Below are 9,109 nucleotides of genomic sequence, written 5' to 3' on the forward strand. Positions count from 1 at the left end.
CATGGAAAAGAAATGCACTTCATGGAAAAGCAAGCTTAAACAGTCTTTAAAGTATTGTTCTTTGTTTCCTTATCTATCTAACAAATAAGAGTTTGATAACTTGAAGAAAAATTGTAAAATATTAAAAAACGTTTATCCAGCTCTATCGTTCAACGATAAAGTTTTTCATAATGCCTATTACACCATTTATACACCTGCTCCTATTTATGAATATTTTATAGAAAAAAAGGTACACCAAGAAGGAGATAAAGTTTACATTTATAAAGCCTTTGAACGTTGTAATTTTCACGAAAAAAGTTTAATAGAAATGTTCCCTACAGCTGAATGGTTTTTTTTCTTTAAAAGAAATTTTAACATTTCAATGGTATTATACAGAAAAGAGGATGATGTTACAATACTAATGAAATAGTATCAAAACAACCTATACACAAAAACACTAATTATACCAAGTATTATGTGACTGCGAAAGAAGGATTATAAACAAGACATTTTTTTATTTTTTTTCCAAATCAAAAAGTTGATATACAAGTTTGTTTATTTTAAATATATTATTGAACCATTCGCAAGTGTCTTCTTTTAACATATAAACACATTTGATATTGTCTTTTATTAATCGAATAAAACTTGAAAACTCTTCAACATTAAATTCTGTATACTCTCGTACGTCAGCATCTTTTATAAAACCGTTCACAAAATCTTCTAAATAAAGCGCAAACATAAACGTTTCATATTTTGGGCCATATTCGTGGGTATGTTCTTTTACGTGATTGTGTTGAAAATGTTCTAGACATAAACTTTCGTTATTTAAGTATCTCGGTAATTTACTTATTTTTGGAAATAGTAGTCTATTTAAAATCAAATGTATATATTTTTTGCTCTTTTATTGTAGTCAACACATCTTTCTCCATGTTGCCACCTTTATAAAACACGAGATTATATTCGAATTTTGAAAATATTGATTTTAAGTAATCTACAACAGAGTAGCAAAATATGATTTCGCTGGTATATTTGAAAGTGGGGTAGTACTCTAAGCCATGAATATTCTTTAGACAGTTATAAAAATACTTTTTTATCTTTTTCTTCCAAGTTTTCGAACTTTTCACACGGTATTACTTGTGTGTGATAAAATTTTTTATCACAGATTGATCTTAAACACAATTCTCTAACACAATTTTTTCCCCACCGATGTTCCTCATTGTTGCTTATAAACTCGAAATCTAACAACCACAACTAAAAAAAAATGCTTTTTATCAAAAAAAGGAAGCGTATTCTTTTAATAAAAAAGTATAAAAAATCAATTTTTAAAAATTTTTTACTTATTTTTTTTAATTAAAAAATGAATCGCGTTGATAGCATCATTAAAAAAATTCACAACAATTGCGCAGTGTGTGCGCTTGATGAAGTGTCTCAAAGATATTAACATTATGAACACAAATCTGGAAATTCTTCACCTTCATCTGATCATGTAGAAGAAGAACATTTTACAGATAAAAAATCATTTGATTTTTTACAAAATGTACTCGATTCTAAAAGGATAACATTAAATTCTTACAGTATTGAAAAATGTTTTAAAAACAGTCAATTTGATAATTTACTCGAAAATCCTCAACTTTGTCCTATTCATCTCAACCACTTTGATGATTTGAAAGATCAACTCGGTGATAACTATATAGCTGAACTCTATAAAGCCAAGTTTACTCTTTTGCTACTAGACAAAGATAGCAAACCTACTATGGATCAAACAGATGGTGATCAAACAGACGGTTTTGTGGATACGTTTACTACAAAAGTAATACCTACCGTCTCTTCTTTGATAGAAAAACTAGATGGAGCTTTAAAAAAGAAATCAGTTAAAAGAAACATTGAAGGAATTATAAAGGAAGAAACCAGCGACAAAAAAACTTTATTTGTTAATATATTACACGCTATTGTAACTATATTTATGACGAGTTTTTTTAGTTTAGAAAAAGAAGATGAATAAATGGCTATTGATGAATCTTTGTCTCGTTTTTTTAAAAATTCAAAATTTAAAAATTATTTTATAGGAGTATATGCTTTTGACGAGCTAAGTCAAACAAAAACACATATTCATATTATTATTCAAATGAGAAAAAATGGCTCTTTTATCATTTGCAACAATGAAACCACAAGGGTCATTTTTTTTGTTTTGATAGTTTAGGAGAAGAAAGTGTATTGCAACAAATTCCAAAACATTTAAGATTTAATAAATATTTGTTTGAAGCAGTAGAAGAAGTCAATAGCAGTATACAAATCAACACTATTAAGAAAAACTACAACGAAATTGAAATTAATTCTTATATAAGACAATCAAATCATTTTTATACAGAATGGACAGCAGATAATCATGGGTTTTATTGGTTTACCAAATTTATTTTGAAGTATAGTGAAATCACTGGCAATCAAAACGTATTTTTTTTATACAATAATTTTTCTTTTCAATGGAATGATAGTAGTTTATGTGGAGCATTTGCCGCTTAATTTGTAGCTCTAGTCTTTCGCAGTGAAAATGTATTATATACTGATCAAATTTATTTACCTTCGTTGTGCAGACTGTTCTTTTTATGACCATTATTTTTATGAAGTAACAACTCTTCATGCCTCTGTACTAATTCAACTAAATCTTTATTCATTTTTTCAATTTATTAAAAGAGAACTTTTTCCACACCTTGGTAACACTGCAAAACAACTTTTTGAAAAAGACATGCAATTGCATTTATGTATGAGAAAACAGGAAAATCTGGAACGTGATCTATTGTCTATGAAAACAAAACAAATTCCTTTGCATTATGATATTTATGAAAAACAAATATTGGCTCAAAATGCTATTAAAAGATTTTTAAAAGATGCAGGATTCTTAAGAACAAATTATGAAGCTACGTGGGATAAATTATCTATATTGGATATTCAAGCTATTCCATCTGTGATGAACGAGGAAAATATTTATTACATGATCCAAACTGAAATGGATAGGATTTATGCAAACAATTACACGCGATTAAAGACTGCCAATCAATTTTTAGATGTACCTATTGATGATGTCATGACTAAACAAGAAATAAAAAGACAGATAGCTCTGAATTTAATATAAACAAACATGAAGAGAACAGCACACACGCTACTTGAAGAAGTTGTAGAAGAAAAATGTGTTACCTGTAATGGATATGGCGAGTATTTTTTCCTAGTCTTAAAAGAAAAAAAAAATAACGCATTATTAAAAGATTGTAGTATACACGATTTAAACAACGAAGTGTGGATTTATAACGCAAATGCAAAAAGAAGCCCAAAAATACATCTTCACAAGACGTGCTGCTTAACTTGCAAGGGAAAAAAAACATTGACCATAAAACGTTATGAAAAGAAAAAAGGAGAAGAAAAACAAGACAATATTTTATTTGTATATGTTTATTCTTTAGATGATATAATACAATATTTTTTTACAACTGTCTTTTTTAATATACTTTAAATACTTTATCCGGAGGCATATAAGGGTTGGCGGGTTTTGTAACAACAGGAACAGAAGGAGTTTTAGTTTTTTTGCCTTTCCACGCTTTTTTTATACCGTATAACAGCGAACCGACTAGTCTTCTTCGTCGGACTCTTCCTCGCTTACGCAACTTAGATCTTCCTCGCTTAGATCTATAATGTCTTTTCTGTCTTTTTCGTTGATAAGCCATTCTCCATGAGAATTTAGAGCAAACAATAAAAATTTTCTTTCAGTTATTTCAAAAGAATGTTCTTCTCCGTTTTCATATATAAACACAATAATGAGTTTATCATTGGAACGAGTTACTTTAATAATTCGACCCTGTTTTAAACGATGTGTCAATGAGAAATCACCCTTTGCATTACTAGTAGCTTTAAATAGCGAAATATAAAAATCAGATAATTGTGAAAATGGATAACAAATCTCTGCATAAGTTTCAAAACTCATTTTGTATAACGTCTACTTCTTCGAGTAGCCAAATGTTAAATGACTCTTTAATAACATCAACAAAGTCTTCATATACCATTTCAAATTCGTGGTTGTTTTTATCATAAATAAAATTAATATGAGCGTTTTCGTAAGAGCGTGTTACTTTAATTTCAGCTAGTTCATCCAAACGAAATACTAATTTGAAATTACCCTGGACTTGTTTTAAACTATCATTTCTTCAAACTTGGAAGCTTCTTCATTCTTAATAGATTTGTAAAATTCGTTTAAACAAGTTTTAAACTCCATTTCTTTCAAATGAATTTTTTTTCAAATGAATTTTTTTATTTCAAAAAACTAAATTTATAGTTATTTTTAAAAAAACAACAGAAAAAAACACCATTAATTCTTTTTTTTTTTAACAATTTATTTTTGGTATTTCATTACTAATATAAAAATACACCCTCATTTTTATGAAAAATACAATAAATTTTATTTACAATGTCAAAATCTAAAATTAATCCTCCAAAAAAAGTAGATGATTTCGGGTGACCATTTTCTTTATCGCCACTTATGATTGCCGCGATGCCATTTTTATACTCATAAGTCAGAATGTAGTCTCCTCGTCCACTGATGTTAGTTCGTAAATTTTTTAACTCGTCCTTATTGTATTTTTTCAACTCTTTTAGTATCCATATATATTCTTTTGAATTTTCTTGAACATGCTGTCTAAATTTTTCAAGAAAGCATTTTTTACAGTATTTTTTAATGTGTGTCTTTCTTTTTGAATGTTTGCACGCTTGTGTCGAATTCATTTTTGTAAATAAGCGTTTGCAGAGTTGAGTTTTTTTTATACTTGTTTTTTAATCCGATTAAAATATGGTTTTAAACACACCACCAAGTACGGGTATATTTCCTAATAGGCTACCAAGGATACCTTTACCACGATTTCTAAGTATACGTTTTCGCCCTTTACCAATTAAAGAATGATGAGATCTAGGATGAGGTCTCGATTTTCGGTGAACAAAAATATATCTTTCAGCAGTTCTATGACCTCTATGCCTTCTATGTCTCATTTTTTTTAATATTTCTTTGTTTATCGCGATCCACTTTTGTTAAAACAAAGCGATATATCGGTTTTCCTACTCGATCCATTTCGCGATTTTGTTTGTTATTTATATTCTTGCTTTTTGTTTTTCGATAACACATCAGTGCTTTTCTACAATATTGACGCTTTATTTTTTTTCAAATTTTTCTTAGCTCTTCTACATCTTAGAGCTCTTAGTTCTGTATTTTAGGATTAGTTAACTCGTTTTCATCAAACGATGTCCTGTCAAAAAATTCAAAAAAAGCATCCCTATGAAAAGGCCATTTTCCATCTATCGTATATTTGGGTAATTTAGATGAATATTTGGGTCTTAAATTACTTTTATATGTAGGTCTTGAAAACAAATTCCGTCTTACAATCATACAGGAAAAATCAACATCATCTGCAGCCATTTTGACTTTTTTTTTTTTTGACTTGACGAGCGTTAGCCCACTGAGTTTACATAGAACTTTTTAAACTTTTAACTACCTTCAACGAGAATCGAACCCTCAACGGTCTAATGGCATGGCGTTTGAAACATAGTGCGGCGAGCGAATGCACTATGCTACGTCGAAGTGTTGGTTCATGGAGTTTTGAATTCATTTATATTAATATTTTAACACTTTACGCAGTTTTTTTTTCGTAGAGTTTTTAAAAAGTTGTTTACTCTGTAATATAATCTTTTTAATCTTGTTCATAAAAACGGTATTAACTCTTTCTAAATTTAACTACCATGACACAGCATTTTCTTTTTATTGCATAAAGTTACATCACTTGAACTTTTATTTCGCATTAATCTGTAGAGATTAAATTTTATACATAAAAAGCGTGTTTTTTGTTAACAAAATCAAATGGCAAAAACTCGTTTTAAGAAAAGAAGTGTTAAAATGTCTAAAATTGTTTCAGAAAGTAACGATATCATCTCGCAAGAAGTAAAATTTACTGAACAAGAACTAGTATTTAGTGGCAATGACATTACTATAAGCGATGACGAAAAAGAAGTCATCCTTATAGAGGATGATAATATTTTTGAAATTTTTGATGAAGAAGGTGGTGTCGATTTTAAAATCAAAGAAAAACCACAAGAAAAGCCACAAGAAACCCTGCAAGAAAATGTTCCTATAGAAAAAGTAAGTTGTTTTTTTTTCAATTTTTTATAAAAAAAGTATATTTTTTTTAAGAGTTTTTTTATTTTTTTCAGAAAAGAAAAATAAAAATCGCAAGCGATACAACGCGAAAAGGAAAAAAAAAATTTGAACAGGAAAAATTATTATATATATCTAAAAATTTATAAATACTTTATTTTGTTTTATTTTTTCGTCTTATATTTGCTTTATTTAATTGATGTTTAATATCGACATATGATTCAGCGGTATGAACCCAGCGTTTTATTCTTTTACCAACTCTTTACTTTTACCAAGTTTACGGTTTGTTTTATTATCTTTATATCTGTTATTTGTTCTTCGTAAACAAGATAATATTCTTTTACAATTGCTCTGTAAATACTGACTTTCAGTCTGTGTCGATGTTGAACTCTGTTTTGTACTCGTTTGTGTTTGAACTGCTTTTTTTGTTTTATGAACTGTTGTTTTTGTACGTGCCATATTGACAGTGTTTAACAATCTAGGAGTATACCTTATTTTAGGCATTTTATAAAAAAAAGATATTTTTTATTTAAGTATATTTTATTTATTACAAAAAACAACATGGTATTATTTATATAAAACAACTAATCATTTTTTTAGTAAAAAAAATGGAGTTTATTAAAATAAACAAAGTAAATCACCAATTAGATAAAGATAACAGTGGGGTTTTTTACCAAACTTTTTCTTATAAAAAATGGAAAAAAAATACCGATGGCGTATTTCAAGCCTTACAATGCTGCATTAGGTAATTTTTTTAATTTTTTTGAAAAAATTAAATATTATTAATAACTTTATAACCATCATTTTTATCTTTTAGATAAACGGCTAGAGGTGGTACATAATTTATTTAATACATTAGGAAAAAAGCAAAAGCTCGACTCACCTCGTAAGTTTTAACTTTACTGCTTTTTTAATAAAATAAATATTTTTTTTTTGTAAAAGTCTCTTTTTTATTTTAGAAACGCAATATACAGAAAACGAAATTTTGTGAATTTTTTTTGTATATTTTTTGTAGAAATAAATGTTTTTATAGTCTTTATTTTTTTGTTTATTTTGTTTATATTTCTATTTTTATATAAACAAATATTTAGAATTTTTTTATAATCTATCTTAGAAAAAAATGATAAAAATAATAATAAATACCATAGAAGAAAAAGAATTGGAAGAAATAATGGAATTGGAAGAAATGTCAGAAGAAGAATACGAAATTTATTTAGAACAATTACTAGCAGAAGATATAGAAGAAATGGAAGAAATGGATTATATTGAAGAACTGTAAAAACAAATGATAGAAGAAAAAGTAGAAAAAGAAGTAGATCAAATAGAAAATGAAATTCACGAAATTATTAATGAAATAGACTTGGAACAATATATCATTGATGTTATAAATAAAATGGATAATTTACCAGAATTAAATTTGTAAATGTTTTTATTTTAATATATCTTTTTTTTTAGACAACTAAAAAAAATGAATAATAATAATGATTACAGCGACATGTATCCTGGTTTTGGGGATCTGTTAGAAGAAAGTGACTTGAAAGTAGAAAATATATCTTTTTGTGATTTATACCAATACGATAACAAAGACAATGAAATGAACATTTTTTTTATTTTAGTTCTTTTATTTATTCTATTTAGTCATTTTATTTATTTGTTAATTCTTTTATATTAAAAAAAGACGAGTGTATTTTTTATTATTATGCTTTTTTATATAAATTAATGTTTTTTTTTTCAGCAACAAATAAAAAAAATGGCAGACAAAATATATCCATGCTGTTTTTGTGAGAAAGAATTTACTAAAGAACAACTCATGAATCATCAAATAGAATGTTCTACAGACCAATTCTTACACGAATGTTTTACGTGTAAGAAAAAAGTAGAAGATTCATTAAACCACGAATGTGATTATGAATTTCTAGACATACAAAAAGTATGCTTTTTTTGTAATACCAAAGTAGATTATAAAGATTACTATGAACACTCTGTAATCTCTTTTCAATGTTATAAAGAACAACAAAATCAATATTTCGAGCAAATTATTCAAGACGAAAAGAAAAACTTAAATTATTTGAATCTTTCTATTAACCACATCATGAATGGAATGAAAAATCATCAAGAAATCCTAACTAAACAAATAATTGACACAAAAGAAATTTCAAAAAAACAAAAAGAAAAAGAGCAAGAAATTAAAAATCTGAAAGAACAGAATGCTAAATTACAACAAACCTTGGAAGAAACCAACAACGAAATGCTAGAATTAAAAAAACTCACCTATGACATGTTAACAAATCAAGAAGAAGTACAAAATCTCAATCAAGAAATAACAAAACTCAATCAAATCGTAGAAGAAAACAGTACAGAATTCTTAGCATTAAAAAAATCAATTCAACAACCACAAGTAAAGCAACACCTCTTTAAAGAGAAACCTATCATCATACTCGATCAAATGAATCTAAGACTGCTATCAGATGAAGCTTATTATTCACAAGCTGTTTACTCACCTGAAGGCTATTATTATCGTATAAAAATATATACTCGAAGCACAAATGTAAACAATTTATGCATTTTCTTCCAACTCATTCGAAGCGAGCTCGATGATGTTTTAAAATGGCCCTTTGCTAAAAAAATAACTTTTACTCTAAAAAATAATGATAAATTTTTTGCTCTTACTATCACCCCCGAAAATTATATTCAAAGTTTAAACGCAAGTTCTTTTGATAAACCTACCGAAGAATACAATGTAGCTGTTGGTTCCGAATTTTATTTCACACGAAGGACTAAAACAATTTATTATTAATAATAACTTATTCATTTCTATTACTATTCAATAATATATTTATGTAAAAAATGGTATTTCCTAATTTTTTTGTATGTATTCATATTTTTTATCTCTATTTTTTATACATTATTTTTTTAGATTAACTAATAAAAAAATGAATTCAGTAG

The sequence above is a fragment of the Hydra vulgaris genome, chromosome 10 (assembly GCF_038396675.1).
Source record: "Hydra vulgaris chromosome 10, alternate assembly HydraT2T_AEP".
In the NCBI taxonomy this organism is placed as follows: domain Eukaryota; kingdom Metazoa; phylum Cnidaria; class Hydrozoa; order Anthoathecata; family Hydridae; genus Hydra; species Hydra vulgaris.